This window comes from Rattus norvegicus, chromosome 8, assembly GCF_021556685.1.
Source record: "Rattus norvegicus strain SHRSP/BbbUtx chromosome 8, alternate assembly SHRSP_T2T, whole genome shotgun sequence".
Lineage (NCBI taxonomy): Eukaryota > Metazoa > Chordata > Mammalia > Rodentia > Muridae > Rattus > Rattus norvegicus.
Genome location: NC_141541.1, coordinates 80,563,802 through 80,589,842, shown reverse-complemented (window position 1 = coordinate 80,589,842; position 26,041 = coordinate 80,563,802). Strand labels below are relative to the sequence as shown.

Below are 26,041 nucleotides of genomic sequence, written 5' to 3'. Positions count from 1 at the left end.
CAAGCTATACCCTAGAAGAAGCAAGAAACTAATCGTCTTGGCAACAAAACAAAGAGAAGAAAACAACACAAACATAACCTCATATCCAAATATGAATATAACAGGAAGCAATAATCACTATTCCTTAATATCTCTCAACATCAATGGCCTCAACTCCCCAATAAAAAGACATAGATTAACAAACTGGATACGCAATGAGGACCCTGCATTCTGCTGCCTACAGGAAACACACCTCAGAGACAAAGACAGACACTACCTCAGAGTGAAAGGCTGGAAAACAACTTTCCAAGCAAAGGGTCAGAAGAAGCAAGCTGGAGTAGCCATTCTAATACCAAATAAAATCAATTTTCAATTAAAAGTCATCAAAAAAGATAAGGAAGGACACTTCATATTCATCAAAGGAAAAATCCACCAAGATGAACTCTCAATCCTCATCTTCGGTTGGTTTATATACAAGTGTGCAATTTCTAGGCTTGAAAGTAAAATGATGCTATCTGGTGCTGGATAGAGGAGCCTTATTTTTTATTATGGCAGCTTGCTATTTTTGTAACATGGTGATTTGGTTGAACACAATAAAGTACAGTAGTAACTGATCTCCCCTTCTTCCTGGATGAGTGAGGAGATGATTAAATGTTGATGTCAGCATCCTTGAGCATATTCAGATGAGCTTCTGCTTCTGTTGAAAAGGATGCTGTGTTTGATTGTGGTCCGAAGCTTTGAAGCACTACTTGTCATCTCCTTCCTTGGAGGTCTCACTGTTTAAACATAACAGATTTGATAGCTTGTTGGTAAGGTGAGGTCCAGCTTGTCTCCACTAGGTCATCTTCATGTGAATCCGGTGGTTATATGGTTTTGTTTTAGGGATATTTCATTTTTTTAATAATGGTTTTAGCTGACATTCATGGAGAGAATGAATCCTTAGAACTGTGCCACTAGTGAAAGGAAATCCTGTCTAGAGTATGTTTCTTTACAAAGCTGTGTCACACCATCCCTTGGGCCCTCTGCTGGAAAAGTAGAATCAAGTCTCAAATAATGCCTTTTATTTTTTTTTACGCCCCCCTCCCCAAATAATGCCTTTTAAATTGTATCCTCTAGTATTATAGATGTAGGACAGTACTGTATCATACCTCTGTGGATGTAAAATAGCTTGTACCTGCTTTATGATACGTAGTAGTGACCGTGCTTTATCAGAGCTGTTTTTAATGATGTTGCTCAGAATGTTTTCTTTCCAGATGATGATTGAGAAGCTAATTTAAAAAAAATGGTGCCAGGAACCACAAGAGTAACAGAACTGTGCTGTTTTCTCGGGTTTTGTTTTTTTACTTTTTTTTTTTTTTATGGAGTGTGCTGGATGTCTCTACAGTTTTGTTCAGATGACTGCAGAACCTGGAAAAGCTGTTGCTGCTGTTGATGCATAACACACTGCTATTATTTGTCTTTTTATATAAATATAAATATATATATACAGATAAAAAAAAACACCAATGGCTTATGCTCTAAGATCAAGAATCGACAAATGGGATCTCATAAAACTGCAAAGCTTCTGTAAGGCAAAGGACACTGTGGTTAGGACAAAACGGCAACCAACTGATTGGGAAAAGATCTTTACCAATCCTACAACAGATAGAGGCCTTATATCCAAAATATACAAAGAACTCAAGAAGTTAGACCGCAGGGAAACAAATAACCCTATTAAAAATGGGGTTCAGAGCTAAACAAAGAATTCACAGCTGAGGAATGCCGAATGGCTGAGAAACACCTAAAGAAATGTTCAACATCTTTAGTCATAAGGGAAATGCAAATCAAAACAACCCTGAGATTTCACCTCACACCAGTAAGAATGGCTAAGATCAAAAACTCAGGTGACAGCAGATGCTGGCGAGGATGTGGAGAAAGAGGAACACTCCTCCATTGTTGGTGGGATTGCAGACTGGTAAAACCATTCTGGAAATCAGTCTGGAGGTTCCTCAGAAAATTGGACATTGAACTGCCTGAGGATCCAGCTATACCTCTCTTGGGCATATACCCAAAAGATGCCTCAACATATAAAAGAGACACGTGCTCCATTATGTTCATCGCAGCCTTATTTATAATAGCCAGAAACTGGAAAGAACCCAGATGCCCTTCAACAGAGGAATGGATACAGAAAATGTGGTACATCTACACAATGGAATATTACTCAGCTATCAAAAACAACGACTTTATGAAATTCGTAGGCAAATGGTTGGAACTGGAAAATATCATCCTGAGTGAGCTAACCCAATCACAGAAAGACATACATGGTATGCACTCATTGATAAGTGGCTATTAGCCCAAATGCTTGAATTACCCTAGATCCCTAGAACAAACGAAACTCAAGACGGATGATCAAAATGTGAATGCTTCTTCACTCCTTCTTTAAATGAGGAAAAAGAATACCGTTGGCAGGGAAGGGAGAGGCAAAGATTAAAACAGAGACTGAAGGAACACCCATTCAGAGCCTGCCCCACATGTGGCCCATACATTTACAGCCACCCAATTAGACAAGATGGATGAAGCAAAGAAGTGCAGACCGACAGGAGCCGGATGTAGATCGCTCCTGAGAGACACAGCCAGAATACAGCAAATACAGAGGCGAATGCCAGCAGCAAACCATTGAACTGAGAATAGGACCCCCGTTGAAGGAATCAGAGAAAGAACTGGAAGAGCTTGAAGGGGCTCGAGACCCCATATGTACAACAATGTCAAGCAACCAGAGCTTCCAGGGACTAAGCCAATACCTAAAGACTATACATGGACTGACCCTGGACTCTGACCTCATAGGTAGCAATGAATATCCTAGTAAGAGCACCAGTGGAAGGGGAAGCCCTGGGTCCTGCTAAGACTGAACCCCCAGTGAACTAGACTGTGGGGGGGAGGGCGGCAATGGGGGGAGGGTTGGGAGGGGGACACCCATAAAGAAGGGGAAGGGGGAGGGGGATGTTTGCCCGGAAACCGGGAAAGGGAATAACACTCGAAATGTATATAAGAAATACTCAAGTTAATAAAAAAAAAAAGTTAAATAGTTAAATAGTGAATAAGTCTGGCATTAGATCATTTTAAGCTGGACGTAACTGGTTTAGCAGCATAAAGTTTTGGTGGCCTCCTCCGTGCTCCTCATGGCTTTCTCTCAAGGCAGTGGCTAGCTGCACAGCTTTGAGTAGGACATTCTAACCTCCTCGCCTGACATATCCAGACAGGTGATCATAGCAGAGGTGTCTCTGTGTACATTTCTCAATTTTTCTTAGTATTGGAATCCTCCCCAAAGCTCCAGGAATGCTTACATGTCTTATGATCCTAAAATAGAGCAGCCAGGAACCTCTAAACTGACACAGGATCCCCATTGTCACTTACAAATCATTCCCCCCAGCTGCAGCTGTCCCTTCCTACACTGCCATTCAGGGTCTGAGAAGCAGGGGAAGTGACTCTTACGGTGGAAGCCCACGTAATTGTCAACAGTTATTTTTGAGTTTTATGTATGTACTGTGATTAAGCAGTCCCACGCCGATAGGTTGTTAATTTTATGTGATTATGAAGCATGCTGAAGTCAACGTATTTCTAGCTTCTTCACACTTCCGAGTCTTTCCCTAAGACAAATTCCTAGTAGATTTTTTGCATAAAAGCTAATTTTAAGGTTTGAAATAGTCACACACACACACACACACACACACACACACACACACATATATATATATATATATAACAAAATTACCCTCCAGCATGTTTATGCAAATCAAATGCACTTGCTCACCAAGAGGAGAACAGTTCCCCTTTCTTCACACTTTCAAGAATAGTAATTAGTTTTAGAATTGTTTTAAATATTTGTAAATATAAACAAAAATTGCACATCTGTCTTCTACTCAGCAGCATATGAATCTTTCTGTATTTTGTACGTGTGACCTGCTTCCCCTAAAAAAAAAAAAAACAAATGCACAACTTTCCATTTCTCCACAGTGATGGTTCGTGATGCCCTTACTTAGATTGTCCCAGTGTCTCCCTTGTGTAAGAAACACTCACGGGGATATTCTTGAATGTGTATCTCTGTTTCCTAGCAAAAACGTTTCAAGGTCAAACTGTTGACTGCTTCTTCATGATCAGATTGCTTCCTATTCTCAAGCTAACATTTTGTGTCATTAACACCTCGGCTTAGAGAGTGGGCTCAGCAGTTAAGAGCAATGAAAGATCTTTCAGAGGACCTGGGTTCAAGACCTAGCACCTACCTGGTGACTCATAATTGTTTGTAACTCCAGTTCCAGGGAATCCAGTACCTTCCTCTGGCCTCTGTGGGAGCCAGGCATGCATGTGACTCAAAGATATACACATAAACAGAACAGCCATGAATATTTAATAAATAAATGAGCTTAGAGATGATCATTTAGAAAGTAATCTAGTACTTTATTACAAGCATTGGCCATTGCAGTTATCTATAAATTGTTCTGCTTTATCTCTTATTTATTCTTAAGAGGATTTTTTTGCATGTGTGTGTGTATATATATATATGTATACATATGTGTACATATATGTGCATGTGTGAATATGTGTGTACATATGTATATACATGTGAATGGTATATGTATGTGTGTATGCCTTTTAAATTTTCCTCACATAATTATTAATACATTATAATCACCCTTTTCTACTATATATTTTGAAATACCACTCCAGTTTCTTATTATTCTCAAGTCAATCACTTGTGGTATATTTATCATATACATTTTAAATCCGGGTGAATCTTTCCTTGGCAACTCAGATGAAAAAGTGCTGTCATATCATGCTAAACCACTCATTATAACTCTTCAAAGCATTCGTGCTTTTATGCTTCCAATCTAATTCACAACTTTTCTTGAAAACTTATCCTCTCTCTCATTCAAGAATTTAGTACTGGAGTACCACATCCATACATTTTTATCATCTCTGATTCCTTCCCCTTGCCTATGTCTTTAAGACTCCTCCAACGCTGTCCCCTGTCACTAGTCACATAGTCATGCTCTTTGAAAGACTTATTACTTCTAAGTGAATTACTGCAGCCACCTCCTAACAGGGCTTCCAGTCTCTAGTCCCACTCTCCTTCCACCCATTCTGTCCACTTTGACCAGAGACACATCACTAAATCCAAAGCCAACTACGTGACCACAAGTTCGTAAGTCTCTGAGATGAACTCTGTTTCCTGAGGTTGATGACCATTCCTACCCACACATACGGCTGTTTCCCTCTGTTCATATTCTGTCTTGGTGAGTCTCTCATTTTTCTTTTATGATTCTTCTTTCTGTGTAGAGCTGCTTCGTTTGCTTATTAACCTAACTATTCTTTCTCCCTTAAACACTCAACTCAAACTTTGTCTTTTCCTCTGTGAGGGCACATTGGGTGCATTTGTACACAGTCTGTAACATCCATCAATCCACTCAGCGTGGGAGAACTCATAGCAATTTTACTCATAATACTCCAAGAGAGTCTAAATGTCCATCAATAATAAAATCATTAAATAAGGCATGGCTTATTCATGCATAAACTCTGAATGAGCACAGTACCATCCCATAGACCATGACAGAAAGCCAAATGGATCCTCGGACACCGAGCAGAACACACAGGTGACACACACTTCTGAAGCCTCGTTTTGCACAACAAATCTTTAAAATAAGACTAGAAGGAACCGAACTATTTCATAGTAACTTATCTGTGTCCCTAGACAAAGATAAGAATGTTTACAGGAATGCAGAAATGGCTAGAACCCAGCAAGATAATACCACCGAGTTCCAGTAGAAAAGTAGCATCAGATATGCAAAACAGCGGAGAAAAACACTCGAGAATGACCATTAATGAGAAAACTAAATCATTGAAACCAAGCCAAAAGTGTGAAGCTGGAAAAATTATTATCAGGTCCTAAAAGAGCTGTGGGAACAATGTGCAACGTGTTCAGAACAGTAACCGGAGTCACGGATGATCTCAAAAACGCTCGACTGAATTTCATCGGAGTTGAAAAAGTAAAAATGGCTTTGGATAAAACTAACGGCGTGTTCGACGTCACAGACGAGAAGCTCGGTGCACCTGGTGCTGTAGGAAAGGATAAACATGAGAACGTAGCAGTAGGACTAGCAAAAGGGACCACAAATGTGTTTCCGCTAATCAGAACTCATGTGGCTCGTGGAGTAACTTTAAAAACTTAATATGTGTGCGAACTCTCCAAGGAGAAGATAGAGGCAGGTAACACCACCCCCACCACTGACAACAAAATCTTAAAATCCTAAAATCCTTCCAACTGAGTGGAAATCATGAGCCCACGTATTGAAGAAGTTTAACCAGTTCCAAGCATAAGAAACACCGAAAGCACTGTGCCAAAAAAAAAAAAAAAAAAAAGTAATTTAATTATTACAAAAACAATGGTAATGAGAGAATGTTTAAAAACAAAAGAGCTAGAGGATGACAGACATATCGTGGAGAAGGGAGAGAAGGATAATAGTAGGTTGCTTATCCGGCACCCAAGATAGAAAGACTGGAGAAGGAGCTAAAGTACGGAAAGAAGGAAAAACCTGCCAACCTAGAACTCTGTATCGATTAAAACATCTTTCCTCAGAAAGGTAAACCAAAGGCTGTTTACAACAAATACAGACGAAACATTCCTCAGGAGCAGAGTAGCACAGTGAGAAGTGTTACAAGGAAGTCCGCCAGGTAAGAGAAACCGACAGCAGCTGCAAGCCAGAGTTTGTGTGAAAGAATGTGGAGCAACAGGGGCCATAACTCCTGGACAAATACGTAATGGTTAACCTTAATAACTTTACAAGGTAAGCTTTGCAACAAAATAATAACAATGTATTGCAGAGCTCGTAAGTTTATTATTATTATTTTTTTTTTTTGGTTCTTTTTTTTCCGGAGCTGGGGACCGAACCCAGGGCCTGGCGCTTCCTAGGTAAGCGCTCTACCACTGAGCTAAATCCCCAGCCCCGCAAAGCTCGTAACTTATGGGAAAGTGTGGCAACAATACTAACACTATAAGGCTCAAAACAAGCAGACAAAAACAAAAAGACAGAAAAAAAAAAAAAAACCAACTTGAAAGAGAAGGCTGGAGAGAGGGCTCAATGGTTAGGAGCACTTGCTGCTCTTCCAGAGGACCAGAACTCGGATCTTAGCACCCACGTTGGGCAGCTTACAGCCCAACAATTCACTTTCAAGGGATCAATTTCTTAACAGACAGCTACGTGCATTTGTGTACACATAACACACAAATAAAAATAAAATAAGTATGTTTTTAAAAAGTAAAAGCACTTACAGATAAATGTATGAACATTTAGAGGTAGATGTGGTAATCTTAGGTACTGGGAGCTACAGAACATTCCTGAGACTAACTAAAGAGAGTCTGTGTGAGTGAAGGGACATGCTTGACTTGGAAGCTGCGATATTGTTAAGATGTCAGTCCTTCCAAATTTGTGTCATAGATCTGATGTCACCTCACCCAGCTCTTGATAGGAGTTGAGAGCAGTTACACAGAAATGGAATAAGTTTTAATAGCCAAAAGACAATTTTTGAAGAAAAAAAAAAACAGTTGAAGACAGTATTGTGAAACTCAAGGAATCTGTAAGGTCTGGTGGTATTAGTATCAAGTATAAATTATTGGAACAAAGCAGAATCCAAAAGAGAGACCCATTATATAGACATGGAAATTTGGCTTATTTTTACTTTTTAAATTTTGTCTGAATGGATACCTGTGCAGTGCACATGTGCCTGGTGCTCCCAGAATCCAGAGGAGGGCGTCAGACACCCTGTTACCGATGGTTGTCAGCCACAGTTTGATGCTGGGAATTGAACCCAGGTCCCTAGGAAGATCAGACAGTCGTCTTAAGTGCTGAGTCATCTCTCCAACCTTGATAAGTAATTTTTTTTTACATTTTTTTGAGTAACATATAGGGCCAATTCAGTGGGAAAGGGTTGTTCTCCGCACCTAATAGTGCAAGGACATGGAAGAAACGTGCTGCCTTAAATTAGAGAGAGTTTGACAGGCCATGTTAGATTTGGTACACAAGCGTTTCTGTACGGAAGGGACAGTCTGAATAAGTGACTGATGCATGAGGTTTGGATCTTCAATGTGTCCCGAGGACTCGTGCACTGCAGGCGTGGGTCCCAGCTGATGGCACATCTGAGGGTAACAGACTACGAGGTGGCGCGTCGTGGAGGAAGTTTGAACCATTGTCTCTGGCTGTGCCCTTATTTTTTAATATTTTGAGGCTGGGTCTAATTTATCCCAGGGTGGCCTTGACCTCACTTTGTAGCTGAGGATGGTCTTGAACTTCTCTGATCTCCTAAATGCCGAGATGGCAGGTGTGCCTTGTCATACCCAGTCTACTTGGTGTTCCGGATCTAACCCAGAGGTTTAGTGGTACCCAAGCACTCTTACCTACCGAGCTTCCTCCTCAATCCCGAGAGAATGACTCTAAAGGGACATTGAGATTCTAGCACCGTGAGCCTGCCTTTCCGGGCCACCATGAAGTGAGCGGCTTTGCTTCTTCATGTAGTTAGTCCCCTACCACAATGGCCTGCTTCACCACAGCACAGGAATAGCAGAGCCAAGAAATCATGGGTGAGGGGGGTGGGGATTTAGCTCAGTGGTAGAGCGCTAGCCTAGCAAGCGCAAGGCCCTGGGTTCAGTCCTCGGCTCCAGAAGAAAAAAAAATTCATGGGCAAAAATTCAGAAAAGCAGCCAAAACCTGATTAAAGTTACTCTTTCCCCATTTACCTGTTTATTTGACCTGAGAAAGAGCAAAACACACTGGGATACTTCAACACTTGCTGGTTAATTTTTAAAATTTATCATTGTGTGGTGTGTGATGTGTGTTGGGGTGTGTGTGTGTGTGTGTGTGTGTGTGAGAGAGAGAGAGAGAGAGAGAGAGAGAGAGAGAGATACATATTTGTGAGTGTGTGTGCCACTCTTTCTACCTTACACAGGCTCGGGTATAGAATTTGTACCACAAACTCTTTTCCCACTGAGCCATCCTGAAAGATTTCTAAGATCAGAAAAATCAAGAGCATACACAGCCAGCAGCATGCCCCACTCATAGCTGAGAAGAGCTGAGGTTTCCTCCAGATGTTGCTTGCCATTTCTGAACTCAGCTCTCTGCACCGAACTCTGACTTTGCAGTGAGCTGCCATTGATAATTCTGTCATTATATTACCCGTTATTTTGACCAGTTTCATGCCTGATTCTAGGAACTGTATTCCCAACCAATGTTTTGTGACCACTTTTCATTGCTGTCAACTTTCCAACAATTATTTGTGTACAAGAATTTCACTATACATATTTATTTGATGGGTAGAAAAATTAGAAAGACTTGCAATACTAAGAGCTGGCAAAAATTATAGGTGGCAATCTGGTCAGGAACACAGTATGTAGGAATTGTTTATGGATACTATTCAAACTAAGGCTTTGTAGATCATACCTGTAATTCCAGCAGGAGGACCAGGAGTTCAAGGCCAGTCTCAGCTTCACAGCAAGTTTGAGGTCAGCCTGGACTCTGTCTCTAAATGATAAATAGATAACCAAATAAAAGAATAGTATACAGAATTAGACCCATACTGGGTGTGATGACACACACTTGTATGTAATCCCTGAGCTCAGGAGGCCAAGGTAGGAGCTACTGGAGTTCAAGGCACTAATCTGAGCCACAGTGAGACTTTTCTTAAAAAAGTGTGTGTGTGTGTGTGTGTGTGTGTGTGTGTGTGAGAGAGAGAGAGAGAGAGAGAGAGAGAGACAGACAGACAGAGAGAGACAGAGACAGAGACAGAGACAGAAATTGAGAGAGATAGAGCTAGAGAGAGAGAGAGAGAGAGAGAGAGAGAGAGAGAGAGAGAGAGAGAGAATGTCTTCCTTAGTTATGGAGGAATATTACATCCCTACCCAAAACCTTCTTTACCACCCAATGCTTTGGTCCTTTTTGACATTTTTTTCAATTGTTTAAATTGAGAGAAAAACCACTAGAACAAGGTCACTGCTTTATTATTTTGAATCCCACATAATAGCATCATAATAGATGTCTACTGGTATAAACTGAAAATAATTTTGAGAAAGAAGGTATCATTAAATGTAGAATAGTCCTCTTCAGAGGTAATGTTATAGTCTTAACTTATTTCTTGTTGTAATTCCTTAGCAAGGAGGGAAATTCTAAGCCAAAGACTGGAGAAATTGCATTATTAAGTAAAGCCCAGTTGTGCTGTCTTGGCTTTTAATCCCCCATCTCTTGGCCATCTCTCCTCTTTGCTTTCACTGTCCCCTCCTCCTCTCATGGCTCAGTTCAGTCTACTGACTGTGTTTATCTACTACTTTTTCCCCCAGCTCTGGACTCCTCTAGATGCTGGTTGTGCTCTCATGTCTACAATAAAATCCTCCTCAACCACAGAATAATGAGGAAGAGGAGGAGGAGGAAGTGGAGGAGGACAAGGAAGAAGAAGGAGGAGGAGGAGGAGGAGGAGGAGGAGGAGGAGGAGGAGGAGGAGGAGGTTCACTCTACACGACTGTGTGTCAATTTTAGCCCAAGAAGCACTGAACTTCACTGGTCCTAATTCACACACTTCTAATGCAAATACACCAACCCTTTGAGAATTCAAGAGTGAATTATCAATAAAGTGTCTGTTTAAGATTTTAAAAAAGTGAATTATCAAATTCATAGCTTACCTTGGCTTTTGCCTCTACTTTCTCTAGCAATGGGCACAGACCCTTGGCACCTTCCTCTTCTTCCTTGTGCGTGGTGAATGCTGGTGAGGACTGACTCGGCATTGCATAAATGGCAGGGAGTAACAGCAAATTCAACACCACCTGTGTGTGATTCTACCGCTGGTCATAAATTGTACTGAAGTAAATGTGTCTCGGGGTGTAAAATTCAGGTGTATTTATTGAAGCAGTTCATCAGAGGGGACTCTTTGTGTCAAACAAAGAATTGACTAAATATAGTCTTTTTTTTTTTTAAACAGTAAAAATGCACTGCATAGCCTCAGGTCAGTATCATTGTCCACAGACTGGACAAACCTTGACTGTGCCCACACTGAGCGCTTTGGTCCGTCATGTTTGTCCTAGCTCAGCCATATTTTCTTTAATGGCAGGAAATCTACTGCCTATCTCTATTACCCAGGCTCAGTTAACTGAATGTTTTGGTTCTGCTTTGATCCAGCTGTAATTACTTCATCAAAGAATTAAAAAAAAAACTTGTACATATACTGTCAAACGTAATTCAGTCTTTATTTCCTACATTTTCCATCACTCTAATAACTCACATGTGTCAAAATGTATGCACACAAGCGCACATAGCACACGGATGAATGTCAACATCTTTAGACAGGGTATAGCGACTTGTAGAGGGAGATGGATGGGTGCAGCTTTACTCCATGCATGCTGCCCTGGATGCATAAGCCAGTCTATGTATTGAAAATGGAAGCAGAATGGGGGCTGGAGAGGTGGCTCAGTGGTTAAGAGCACTGACTGCTCTTCCAGAGGTTCTGAGTTCAATTCCCAGCAACCACATGATGCCTCGCAACTATAATGGAATCCAATGTTCTCTTCTGGTGTGTCTGAAGACAATGGCAGTGTGCTCATGTAAATAAATAAAAAATGAAATGAGAAAAAGGAAGAAAACAGAAGTAGAAGAGCAGATTGGTGATAACTGAATGCATGGCCTGGATCTGCTGCTGTGACCTCATGAACAGTGTGGCCATTTTGGGAAAAGAAGACTCCCTGGCCGTGAGCTGGATAGAGCCTCTGGCATGATGCATCATGGGCCCTCTTGTTGGACTTCAGAATTTTCTTCATTTCATATTTCTTAATCTCCCAGTGACTCTTCCCATGCTAGGAGATGTAGGAAGGAGAAAATAAAGAGAAAGAATATGAAAATATACCTTGAGCTAATTAAAAAACTATAACAGCTAAAAGGTTTTTCTAACTTTCCTATGCCAGGAGAAAGCACCAACATTATCTATGTTTCACAGATAACAGAATGGAAGTCCAGAGATGTTAGGTAACTGGTCTAAGATCACACAGCAGCGAATGGGAAGAGGTGAGGAGGAGACTAAGAGGCAGTGGATTCTATTCTTTGCCAAACTGTGACCTTCTGTGCAGATTGGTTAGAGGCATCTCTAACTTAAATGTTGATTCCTTTTGCTAAAGTAAGTATTCTTATGGGGAAAGCAGCACTCAGGAAAAGCTGCCTCCCATCATGAAATCAAATTTAAGCTGGGCCTAGTGGCACACCAGTAATCCCAGCATTTGGAAAGCTGAGGCAGGAGGATCATAAGTTCTATTCAACTTGGACTACATAACAAGATATCTCAACAAACCAAAAAAAAAAAAAAAAAAGGTGAAAAAGGAAGAAAGAAGAGGAAAAAGAGAAAAGGGAGGAGGAAGCAAGAAAAATAGGAAGGGCAGGAGGGAAAAAGGAAGAAACATGAAAGAAAAAAATGAAGAAAAACTAAGTTCTAAATATTTTATTATTGATGCAGTATTTATTTATAAGCAACCCACAAATTAAAACATTAAGGGCCTAGGGTTCCATTTACACTTAGCAGAAATACCAAGGGAGTAAAGAACAATTCTTAGTAGATTACCTAGCACTTTGTAGACCCCTTTATCATTTACGGTGGATAAAGAAATATTGGGAGAGGAGGGAAAACCACAGATGCACAGAAGAGGAAGAGCTGAGCTTAGGAAGGAACAGTCACAGAAGCCTCCTTGAGGGAAAGAATGGGAGTTGGCCTAAATATTTTAAACTGAGTCATCAGTACTCTGTCCCTAACTGATTTCTTGTTTCCCAACTTTCAGCCATCCAGATTTCTGCTCATCCAATGTATTGTATAGAATCATATTCATGTGGAAATGCCACCAACTTCACAGGAAGTTTTAACTTGACAACCCCGGATTCATGCAAGAATGGCTTGAAACGCAGTAAGAAATCAGCACTAAGTTATCTCCCACAGCCCACTCCAGTGTCACTGCATACAGTAAATCCTTGGAATGGGTGAAGTATTCAGTCCTGCAGAGGGGCATTGTGAAGGCCAAGATGCAGCAGCCGTGTTTGACTGCTCGAGCTCTGCCTGCTGCCCAACAGTCTATTCTGCAGCTTGTGCAAACATCCCATTCTCTGAGCGTGGCTGCGGCTTGCAAAGGGTCCTCGTTTATAGCAGAACATTTGCAAAACGATCTGCAGTGTACATTGTTCTGTAAAATATAGAATCAAAAGGTGACAACCCATCAAAGTCACGAAATGTTACTTGGCTACAATGGGTGGGCTGCAGACCTGGCCACCCACTCACCAGCTGCAGGAAATGAATTTAAAGTAAGTCGGTCATTTGTCTCAGGACAAAGTACACTGCCAAATATTTTAGCCCCATTTGTCAGCCCTGCTCTATTCCAGTGAATTCCATCAATCCGTGGGTAGCTGAGTTGCTTATTCTCTGTAGAACAATAAGCTTAACCCACTAGGTTTATTTGTTTAAGTCATCTGGTGAATTCTTTTAAATTATGCCTTGTTTCTAGTAGCGCTTGTGTTTTGCATTCATGTAAGCTTCTGCTGCAGCTGCTCCGGAAGAAAAGAAAAGGCAGCTCTTGCAGAGCAGTGAATAGAGAATAAGATTTTAAACTTTCCTTTCTTTCTCCTAAATTTAGCATCTGGCATATGGAATATTCAGCGGGTGGCTCAGCAGGGACAGGCTTACTGTTTTTCATACCTGCCACTGAGGTGTTTGACATTTTGGCTTGCTAGAGAATAAAATTTTTGAGCCCATTATTGCGTGTCCCCCTCCCTCGTGTGTGTGTGTGTGTGTGTGTGTGTGTGTGTGTGTGTGTGTGTGTGTGTTCGTGCATGCACATTCTTACACTTATGGGCATGATGAACAACAACTTAGGTCTCTAGAGAAGAGTATAAGATATACTGGCTACTAATAGACAATGTTCTACGTCTAAAACCGTATATTGAATGATTTAAATGGAGAGGAGAGGGGGTTGTTTATAACCCAGGAACTGCACACATCTGATAAGAATCGTCGTTCAATGTTATTTGAAGAAAAGCAGCTATTCAATCAGAATTCCACGAACATTTATAAGCATGCTATACAATAGTACTAGTCTAGATAATAACACTGTGGGTTTTTTGTTTGTTTGTTTTGTTCTGTTTTTTTTTTTTTTTTTTTTGACAGGATTTCTCGGTCCTGGAACTTGCTCTGTAGACCAGCCTGGCTTTGAACTCAGAGATTTGCCTGCTTTTGCCTCCTGAGTGCCAGGACTAAAGGCATGTGCCACCAGCGTCTGGCAGTAATAACACTTTCAAAGAAAAAATAAATTAAAGTTTCAAATGTGAACACTTAGAAACTGTAATACCCTAAGCTGAGACACAGAATCCCAGGGTCTGGCTTGATGGGACAGCAAAGGACAGAATCATTAATGTTCCAAGGAGAGGCCACTCATTGACCAATTATTCTAGTCTAGATCCACCCGCCCTCTCCCCCCTCCCCCTTTCCCCGCCCACCAGGCACTATAGAGGTGGCCTGGATCCCGAGGATACTAACTTCATCGATGAATTAACCCACTGTTGAGTTCATAGCAGGACAGACTATTAAGAGGTGGGCCTGGTCACAGGTCACGGGAGAGGGCTTTGTGCCTTTAAGGGATAGATCTTGCTTTTAACCCTTCCTCCTTCTTGCTTCTTCAGATTCCTGACTGTGAGCAGCTGAGCCCAAAACTCTGTTGAAACAGAAGCTAGTGGTACAGCCTTAGGCTGACCTTAGAGGTAAGCCAGTATCTGGGATCATCGCCTCTACCAGGGGCCCTTTGGTTTTGTTTGTTTGTTTGTTTGTTTGTTGTTATGATGATGGTGATGGTAAGGAAATCCTATACTGCATATTGCTTTGCATTCAAGCAGTATAGAACTATAAGAATGAGACTGAAAACTAGAATAGTGCAGAAGTGTGATAGAATATCAACAGGAAAATTATGATTATCCCATAATTTTTACAAGGTTTTACTTAAAAGAAAAAATAGGTCAGAAGAGTTGGCCCTGAGGGCATGAGAACTAGAGGAGAGCATATGCTGCAAGTTGCCTGGGCAACAAAGTGGAGCTGGCCCTGAGGGCAAGGACATGGGTGAGCCAGGCCCAAGTGTGCAAGAGTTGGAGAGCTGGCCCAGCCCCTCACAGGCTGAAGCCCTTGGAAGAGTGGGCCTTGTGCCTTAAATGAGCAGCACAGTGGAGCTGGCTCTGGAGGTGTAGGTGCAGGCGAGCCAGCCCAAGACAAGAGAGCAGGAGGGCGGACCCTGCCTCCTGCTGACTGTAGCTCTGGGTAGCCCAGCTGGAGTAGTGCTAGAGAGACTTGGTTGACTGACCAACTCAACTACCACACAGACCCAGACCCTTGGCTTTGAGTTGACCCACCCCAAAATCTATTCCATCTATGAACTGCCGGAGTGCATGAACATACCTGTCCTGCAGATCCAAAGCTGCAGGATCTCCATGACACAGGACACAATAATAACCAGGAGGAGACTTGGTGAAGATACAATGTTGATGGTGTCACAGAAGCCAGAAATTTCGAACCAGACCATTGACTCATTGCAATGAATGTTTGCAAGTGAAGATGTGTGGACAGAGGGATATACTGTGGGACACACTGTGACTTACTATGGCTTCACAATGAAATGGTTTCTATGCCTTGTTTGTTTTTTTTTTTTACTTATTTATTTATTTTATGTATATGAGTACACTGTAGCTATCTTCAGACACACAGGAAGAAGGCATCAGATTCCGTTACAGATGCTCATGAGCCACCATGTGGTTGCTGGGAATTAAACTCAGGACCTCTGGAAGAGCAGTCAGTGTTCTTAGCCGCTGAGCCATCTCTCCAGCCTAGGACTGGCCACTTTAGATTGTTAACCTATCAGCAGGTCTTTTCACTGGAGAAAGGTGATTCTTCTCCTCTCAGCAGCCATTACTTGATGTAGTTCCTTGTCTAGGGGAGGACCTTGTGAAATTCCCCCATCCATATTGGTGTGTCAGCTGGTGTTGTCATGGTGCAGGCCTTGTTTAGGCAACTGTATTGTTGAGACTTCATAGGCGAAAAGTCCCTCTTGTTCTAGAAGATGCTAGCAGAAGGCATCCTATGAGCACTATGTACATACGCGTATATGCTAGTTCAGGTGTTCTTAGAGGCTGGAAGAGAGTTAGAATTACAAGTTGTTGTGAGCGCCCCAATATGGATGCTGAGAACCAACTTGTGGTCCTCTGAAAGAACAGCAGTAATCACTCTTAACTCAGGCCCAACACTTCAAAACCTTAGAACTCCATTACTGCCCACTCAGTAGGGGCTACACTGCCATGCACCATATAGAAGATGCGTGCACATGTACATGAACATGCACATGCACACATGGCCGCTAATTTTAAAATAGCTGGGCAAGGAGCGGCTCCCTAGTCTTTGCTGCCCGAGACGCTTCTGGGCAGCCATTTCGGACATTTTTCCTTCTGCAGCTCCCATCACCCTCTGCCCAGCCATTACCAATCAGAGTGAGCCAGCTGAGGGGCAGCCTTCCTTTAGTCACTGCAGGGTTTTTGGGGTAACACAATTAACAAGAGAACACCAGCTGCTACACTCCTTTGCATAACTTTCTATCTGGAAGGATAGCCTATGAGTGGAGTGTTTAGTGCCTTCCCAAGTTAGACCCGACAGAAGAGGGCATCAGATACCATCACAGATGGTTGTGAGCCGCTGTGTGGTTGCTGAGAATTGAGCTCCAGACTTCTGTAAGAGCAGCTGATGCTCTTAACCACTGAGCCATCTCTCCAGCTCCTGGCTTTCCGGGTTTTAATCTGAATCTAATGTTTTATCCTTTGCATAATCACATGAAGTGTTTCTGACAGTTTAACATGGGGCTTTTGCTGTCTTTACTTCTAAGATGTTTTTACCTTTTCTGAAGCAACCAGTTTCCTTCAGGCGTTCACTTTCACCTAAGTCCTCTAGATGATGTCCAGAATCCCTCACAGAATGGCAGGATCAGCGTTCCCACTGTCAGCTGACACTTGGGGAGTTCCACTCATGTTCCCATTTGAATACCACTGCGAAGTATATCACTTTGACGTTCATTGCTGCAATTCTTTACCAGCTAGCCAAGTCTCTCCACTTTTTGTGAACCACCCTTTGAAGTTGTCACCTAGAGATGCCACAAACCCAGAGACAGCATAGTATTGCTGCTGTCCTTTGACTGAACAGAAGATAGAGCGACCCGTCACTCGCAGTCATTGAATCGACTCAACTGGTCATTGACTATGATGTTTCTGTCTTTTACTTCATGATTTTGGTCTTAAGAGGTATCAACAAAATTTGTACTATGTGCAATGTCTGAGTTGAAATGAACTACGGTTTAAAAAGAAGAACGTTGAGCCATAATGCTGGAGGAGGGTTGACTTTCAGAAAGACAGAAAACGACATCTCTCAGTGCTCTCCAGAGTGGGATGTTTAGAACAATCCCAGTCCAGAGACTAGACAGGTCTAGATATGTCAGTGACATACTCGTTCCCTCTGCTTCTTGCCTCTTCTCTCTTACCAATATTTATTTTTTTAAATAAGGTAACCTTGGAGGTTACCTCTTTTTTTTTTTAAGATTTATTTATTTTTTTATGTGTGTGAGTACACTGTCGCTGTCTTCAGAAACACCAGAAGAGGGCATCGAATCCCGTTACAGAGGATTGCGAGCCACCATGTGGTTGCTGGGAATTGAACTCAGGACCTCTGGAAGAGATCAGTGGAAGCAGCCAGTGTTCTTAACTGCTGAGCCATCTCTCCAACGCTCTTCCCAATTTTTAACCTTTTTATTTACATTCTGTCATCTCCAGACAGAGGCAAGGGGAATTTGTATGTAACCTTATCAATCCATTTTACTAACGATGACTTGTGTTAAATATATTGGCTAATATGGGATATTGAAATTATACTTAATTGTATTTTTCCCATATTGTCTTCACATCTTATGACCATAGGTATTTGCAGTGCTTAAATAATGTCCTGTCATAAAGAAAGGCTATGTTTCTACATAAAACAGACAACCATCTTGCCTCTGTGGAACTACAATTTAATTGGTAGTTGGGGTATGAGGCAATAAACACAAAGCTGATTGTATTATTTGGGGCAATTAATATTGATGAGATTGTAAATGAGAAAAATATAGCATCTGAATGCACATAAAAGATGATTGGTAACTTTGGCCAGATGATGACGTGGATTGGATGTGCCTCTGGGCACAGTGCTTGGAGAATGATGTCCTGTCACGTGTAATTTTCTCACCACATATGCCTATCACGAATCTACCCAGGAGAAGACACCAGGCAAGTTCCAAGTAAGGAACACTCTGTAAACAGAAAAGTGGTTAGAAAACAGCAGGGTCATAAATGGTGAAGTGAGGCTTTTGTGTGCTTGTTTGTTTTGTTTTACTGGTTTCTGAGACAGGGTTGCTCTATGTAGCCTGGGTTGTCCTGGAACTCACTATGTGGACCAGGCTGGCCTTGAACTCACATTGATCCACCTGCTCCTGCCTCCTAAGTTCTAGGATTCAAGGTGTGAGCCACTACATCTGGCTAAGATGATTGAGGGTGTTTTGTTTTTTAATTTTAGGGCTCTTTATGGCCAAGAAGTTTATTACCAAAGTATAGTGACTGAATTTCCGTTACTGCAGTAAATTTTTATCCTAAGATTATCATGACTTCTTTCTTTAAAAAAAAAAATCCTATTTTATGTGTATGAGGTTTTGCCTGCATTTATGTGTGTGCACCACGTGTGTGCCTGGTGCCCATAGAGGCCAGAGAGAACACCAGATCCCCTAGAGCTGGAGTTAGAGATGCTTTAGTCACTGGGAATCAAATTCAGGCCCTCGGAAAGAACAGAGAGTCCTCTTAACCACTGAGCAATGTTTCCAGACCTTCAATCTTCCTAAGTATTTTTGGGGGGGGGGGGGAAGCAGGGTCTTGAACTTGTTATGCAGCCAGGGATGACACTTGGTTTCTTTTTTTTTTTTTTAAAGATTTATTTATTTATTTATTTATTTATTTATTTATTTATTTATTTATTTATTTATTATATATGAGTACATTGTCGCTGTCTTCAGACACACCAGAAGGGGGCATCAGATCCCATTATAGATGGTTGTGAGCCACCGCATATGTGATTGCTGATTTGAACTCTGAACCTCTGAAAGAACAGTCAATGCTCTTAACCTCTGAACCATCTCTCCAGACCGACACTAAATTTTGGATCCTCCTGCCTCTACATTCCCAAGTGCTGGGATTGTAGGCTTGTACTAACCACCAGGTCGAGTTTACTTGAGGACAGAACTCAGAGGTTAGCCAAGCACTGTACTAAGGCAGCCACATCCCTAGCCCCTAAAGCACCCTTCATTCTTTCACTTGTCAGCTCTATGGGCACCTGCTGGCTCAGTTACAGAATTCCTACTGAGAGCTTAGTGCCCAAATCATTGAGTCCATAGCCTCATGCACAGCTCTGCAGCTTGTGCTGAGTTCTTCCAGAGAAAACTTTCAAACGTGCATAACTACCTGATTTCCTCTTTCTGAGCAGACCTGAGAACATGGCTGAGGTTCTGGTTCCATATAAGGAGGCTTTCTGGCCATGGAAGCAGGTTTAGAGCCAGCCCTTTACATAAGAATAGGAAGCAGTTTCTTAAACATTTCTCTAATCTAAGCCTCCATGATATTCATGTGTAAATGTAATTTTTATTTTCCTGATGTAATTGTTGCCTGGAGACTCACTGCCTCTGCCTGCTAACTTAGGCCTAGTCTTGGAAGCTTCTAGCCTCCATACAATCTAATCTAATCTAGGCCTAGAGTGTTTTCAGCCTCCGTGACTTGCTGCTGGATAAGCTCACACTTTCTAGTTCTGAACTCTGGCTGGCTGGTTCAACTCAGCTGTTCTGGCTTCAACTCCTCTCCAAGCTAACTGATCCAATCTGGCTTCTCTCTTGTCTTTTGACTTTTTGCTCTGCTTGGCCTCATACTAACTTTGGCAATCCATTCTAATCTTCTGGCTCCTTCTGTCTTGACCTGTGTCTAGCTCGTTCTCTCTGCAACCTGTCTCTGTAAAACTCTCCTGGTAAAACTGTGCCCCTGCCCCCCAACTTTCTTTCTGCTCTCTTCTCCTGAGAATTGTGCATATCCTATTCTGTCAAATCTTTCTCTGATTTGTCACTTTGTCTGCCGTTCAATTAGACGGCACTTTCAAACATGGGTGCTTCCTTCTAACTAACTTTCCCGTCATTGTTGAGGATTAAAGGTGTGCACTAAGTGCATGTTTGAATTTCAGCTAGAAGGATTAAAGAACCCACAACTAGAAACAGTTTTGTTTTTTTTTTTCTTTCAGTAAATAGCACAATCTCTGGGTTCACAGGGTGATCGAATATCCTGTGACATTCTTGTGGGCTGGAAAGGTATTGTATTAGTAGGAGTGCTTACCTAGCATCTGTGAGTTCTCCACATTCAAAGAAAGTAAAACAAAACAAAATAAATCATTAAGTCTCCTTTTCACTAATATTCAGATGAAAAATTGAAAAAATTCATACCAAAATAGAAAAATATGCACTAATTTTATTTTATGATCCCATCTCCCCCGTTATTGGAAAGTTCAATTCTAGATGAATTAGTGCCATAACTAAAGACATGTTTTTAATCCCCCTCCACCGTCCTTTTCTTGTTCCTTCCTCTTTGAGTTGAGAACTGCAGAGCTTCGCCTGTCCCTAACACTTCCCTGAGTTTACTTTTCCCACACAGCGACACATTCAACAGCCTTGTACTTTTACCTCTGCCCTAAATCTCCTCTCCAACCTTACATGCCTCTAGCATAACCCCCAGGGCTTTCTGTTTGCTAGGTAACTGATGTGATTAGCTCAACTGAATGAGTAGACTACTTTTGCTCTTTCAGGGTGGTTTGTGAGTAGGAGAACATTTTTCCTAGAATGTGCAAAACCCTGGGTTTGGTCCTCAGTACTAAAAATTAATTAATTAGAGGGTTTCCCCACCTCCTATCTCCTAAGGTTGACTGTTCTGTTTCCATTCTTTCTGCTGGTCCTCAGGGCTTCAATCCTGTTCCCACCCCCAATACCTGATCATTTTTCCCTCACACCCTTCCTGTCCCCTCCCCCACCTCAGTCCCTCCCTCCCTCTGACTCCTGCTATTGCTTTCTTCTTCCTCCCTAATGGGATTGAGGCTTCCTCACTTGGGCCCTTCAGTTTGTTAACCTTCTTGAGTTCTGTGGATTGTGTTTTGGGTATTCTGTTCTTTCTTTCTTTCTTTCTTTCTTTCTTTCTTTCTTTCTTTCTTTCTTTCTCTTTCTTTCTTCCTTCCTTCCTTCCTTCCTTCCTTCCTTTCTTTCTTTCTTTCTTTTTTTTTGGCTAATATCCACTTATTAGTGAGTACATACCATGCATGTCCTTTTGGGTCTGGGTTGCCTCACACAGGATGATATTTTCTAGTTCCATTCATTTGCCTGCAAACCTTATAATGTCCTCGTTCTTAATAGCTGAATAGTATTCCATTGTGTAAACGAACCACATTTTTTGTATCCATTCTTCCATTGTGGGGCAACTGGGTTGTTTCCAGCTTCTGGCTACATAAAAAAGCCACAATGAACATAGTGAAATACGTGCCCCTGTGGCATGGTGGGGCGTCTCAGAGACCTGGGAAGTGAGAGAAGCTCAGGACTCCAAGGGAGGGACCTTGAATGAAATGCTCTACAGTGGAGAAAGGGAACTTGTAGAGTCTACCTCTGGTAGAAAGACAATGGAGGGATCAAGTGGAGGGATGGGGTTGCCAACCCATAGTCAAAAACTCTGACCTAGAATTGTTCCTGTCTAAAAGAACTGCAGGGACAAAAATGGAGAAGAGACTGAGGGAAAGGAGGTCCAACGACAGGCCCAACTTGGGATCCATCTCAAGGGGAGGCTCCAAGGCCTGACACTGATGTGCCTACAGACAGGAGCCTAGCATGGCTGTCCTCCAAAAGGCCCAACAAGCAGTTGAAAGAGTTAGATGCAGGTATTTACACCCAACCAATGGACAGAAGCCAGGGGCCCCTGTGGTTGAATTAGAGAAAAGCTGGAAGAAACTGAGGAGGAAGGGGACCCCATAGGACTAACCTGAACCCCTAAGATCTCTCAGATACCGAGCCACCAATCAGGCAGCATACACCAGCTAATATGAGGCCTCGGACACATATACAGCAGAGGACTGCCTGGTCTGACCTCAGTGAGAAAAGATGCACCTAACGCTTGAGAGCCATGAGGCCCCAGGGAGTAGGGAGGTTTGGTGGGGTGGGGGTAGGAGGGTGTGGGGACATCCTCTTGGAGACAGGAGGAGGAGGAATGGGATGAGGAACAGTCAAGGGGCAGACTTGGAGGGGGATAATGACTGGACTGTAAAAAAAAGATTTAATGATAATAATAATATTAATTAATAAAAATAATTTTTAAAAAGAGTGATTTGCACAGGTGAGTATGGAAAGTATTACCCCTTGAAGAAAGCGTGAGTTTGAAAAGAGCATTTAACTGACTTATCTTCCTGCTCTATGTACCTGTTAGATATGGCCTCTGTAATCCACATACGAGCGCCTGCGCATTCCTGACAAGTACTGTCTTAGTTGTTTCGTTTTGTAGGTTTTTGAGGCAAGGTCACTTGTATAGGCCAGACTCACCTCCAATTCATGAGAACCAACTGCCTTAGCTTCCCAAGCACTGGGATTAGAGGTGTGAGTCCCCACAACTAGACCTTTGTCTACATGAGGGTCTCAATATGTAGCCCAGGCTAGCTTCGAATTCCAAGACTTACATGCTCATTTCACTCTGGCCTCCAAAATCTGGCATGTGCCATTACACACAGCCAAACTGCGCCATTCCTCATCTGAAACCCCTTCACTGAACTCAGCGCCTGGGACAGAATTTGGCTAGAACACCAGTGACATTCCTAGATGAAACTTCAAGGTAGAATGGGAACCAAGCAGGAGCATTGTAAATTCTACTTTTTTTTTTTAAAATTTTATTTACATTGGCGTTCTGCCTCCATGTACGTCTGTGTGAGGTTGTCAGATCTGGAACAGGAGTTAGAGACAGTTGTGAGCTGCCATGTGGGTGTTGGGATTTGAACCTGGGTCCTTTAGAAGTGGAGCCAGTCCTTTTAACTGCTGAGCCATCTCTCCAGCCCTGTAAACCCTAATTTTAAGTGGTATTCCTGGTGAATAATCTGAGAACTGAAGAAGATCACAGTGTCTGATGCTTGCACTCTGTGGAAAACCCCCCTGTTATTCTGAAAGACACCGTGTCAGTTATCGGCATGCTCAGCCTCAGCTCCACACTCTCTCCTCAGCACTTGCACAGCAGCATCTCCCTTGCACACTGGACAGAGTTAAGATCTGTCTACAGAGTGCTAAAAGGGTGGAGTGGTTTCCTCCTGGGCTCCTATTGCTCATGCTGGCCTTTTCTAGTTCCTGTCGTGCTAGCCTTCACAGAACAACCCAAGGATCCAACAGGAATGATCTTTCCTGCTGTATCCCCGAGCGCATAGTCTCTCAATGACCATGCAGTTGGGAGGCCAAGCCCAGGGATCTTGCCTCAGTGGCTGGTGGCTCTCCCATGTTGCCTGTGCTCACAGCAGGACTGCAATCCATTCTAATCTCTACCACCTCAGGTCAAGTACACCAGTGAGGCAGTGCAGGCAGGCCATAGTTCCGTTGTTATTTTGAGACAGAGTCTCATGCAGCCTAACCCAGCCTTGAACTTTTTAAATAGCCAAGGATGATCTTAAAATTATTGTGATCTTCGTTGCTAGCCTCCTGGTGCACGATAATGACAATTTTTTAATCGGTGCTATTGCATAAAACCTAGGGATAAGACCGCATGTAGGATTTACATGATAACTATACCAAGCAATAGGATAAACAATGGCACTAGTGTTGGGATAGAAAAGATTTAGGGAGGCCTGTATTAGGAAATTAGGGAAGGCAGATGAACGGATGTCGAGTTTTCCACTTTAACCATGTTTAAATATCCATTCAGCATAATAATGGATACCACTTAGCAAGTTAGATTTGCTAACTTAGAGAAAACAAGAATATATATATATATATGAAATATGGATATATGTATATATGAAAAATATTTGTCAGTGTATAGAAGACTTATTAAGTCATGGCTCTGGATGAGATTGTCTAAAGTCTACACAGAGAAAGGGAATATGAGGGAGAGGGAAGAAGAAAGGAGGGAAGGTAGGAAAAGGAGGAAGAGTCTTGAGAGAAACTGAGAGCACTAGACAAGGAAGACCTGCCTTCCACATTAGCATGCCATCGGTGATCTTGATAAGAAACTCTTCAGGGCACCAGGATAAACAAAATCAGCTGCGAGCGAGGCTCTGCCGCTCAGTCTCCTGAGGGTTCATCTTCTCAGCTCTTGCTGATTAGATAAATGTCTTCTATTCCTCCAAACATCACACTGGTCCACACCTTGTGGCTCTGATTTCCCCCTTTTACTTGAATATTGGTTCCTTGACAAATCAGAAATACAAAGTGGACACCGATGACACCTGAGATGCTTTCGTTTCCTCATGTTTATATCATCAGTGGCACATTCCACCTAATCTCCAGGTTCTGCCCTGACAGGTCCAGTTTTGCCTGAGCACTGATTACACAGAAATCCATCTGGGAACTGTGAGGAGAGATACAGGGCAAAGTCCTCAGGACAGTGATTTTTTTGGTTAGGGTGGGAGCTACCCATCATTCTCTACTCTGCTTGCAGCCCTGGTACTAAGTAGACATTCCTCAAGCCTACTTTCTGGATCTATTTTTCTTAATAATATTTATCACGACCTGACTGTATTGTGTAATTTCTGTTTACCGTCTATCCTCCCCTCCTCCCATACATCCCGTAGAACGGAAGCTCTATGAAGCCATGGATTTGAGGGCTTTGTCCAGCTCTGCTGTATGTGCTTCCCCTGTCAATGCACTGCAGGCATGTGCACAGACACAGGTTGAAGATGCCATCTATAGAGTAGATGCCCTGTATTTATTCAGTGAAACAAACAAAAAAAAAAAAACAAAAAACAAAAATGAAACAAACCACCCAACCATCAAAAACTGTGCTTGATATAAGTAAGGGGGAAAATCATGTAGAGAAAAACAAGATGCCAGGCAGTGGTGGCACACACCTTTAATCTAAACACTTGGGAAGTGAAGGCAGGTAGATCTCCAAGCACGAGGCCAGACTGGTCTACACTGAGTTCCAGGATAGCCAGGACTATATAGAGAAACCCTGTCTAGGGTTGGGGGGTGAGGGGGTAATGACAAACCAACAAAGAAAAATGAGCTAATTTCTTCCTCAAAAGTAAGAATGGCAAACTATATAATAAATAGTATTATGGTAATAAACTCAGAACAGATTTTGACAACAGTTTTAAGACTGTACTTCAGGCACTAGCATTGTGCAAGATGGCTACTCGGGCCTTCCTAGGTCAGTGTGAGGCAGACGGTTTGGCAGGGATGCATCTCTTTCTAACAATATCTATACCTTTCTTCTGAGACCAGAAAAAGAAGGAACATGGTGAAGAACATTTGAAGGTCAACTCCAGGGCCATCAGCTCAGGAACAAGCGTACCCAATGCTATTCAAAAACTACAGCTTCTAAAATATAGTGCTTAGGTGTAAATCTAAAAATATGTCAAAGATAAATAAGAGGAAACACTGTGCTGAAACTAGACAAACAGGGATACACCACACACACTACACACACACACACACACACACACACACACACACACACACACACACACACACAGGTAGTTATGTCAGTTCTAGCCTGGGGGAGTAGCTCAGTGAATTCACCTATATTTTATTGGTGAATGAATGGCTAAAGACACCAGTGTAATAGAATAGAGGGTCCTGAAATAGGCCCATACAGTATTTGCCTATCATAGTATGTATACGAAACCTTGGGTTTTCTCTCCATTACTCAAAAGAAAAAGAAAGTGG

The 26,041-nt window shown here is 42.2% G+C and overlaps 1 long non-coding RNA gene across 1 annotated transcript in view; it reads left to right on the top strand.

Moving 5' to 3' along the window:
* Positions 1-26,041, top strand: part of LOC148004240 (uncharacterized) — a 54,487-nt gene that overhangs the window by 10,824 nt on the left and 17,622 nt on the right. The window contains exon 3 of the long non-coding RNA XR_015627825.1: positions 14,694-14,771. This is a non-coding gene — a long non-coding RNA (uncharacterized LOC148004240). The remainder of the gene's footprint in view (positions 1-14,693; positions 14,772-26,041) is intronic.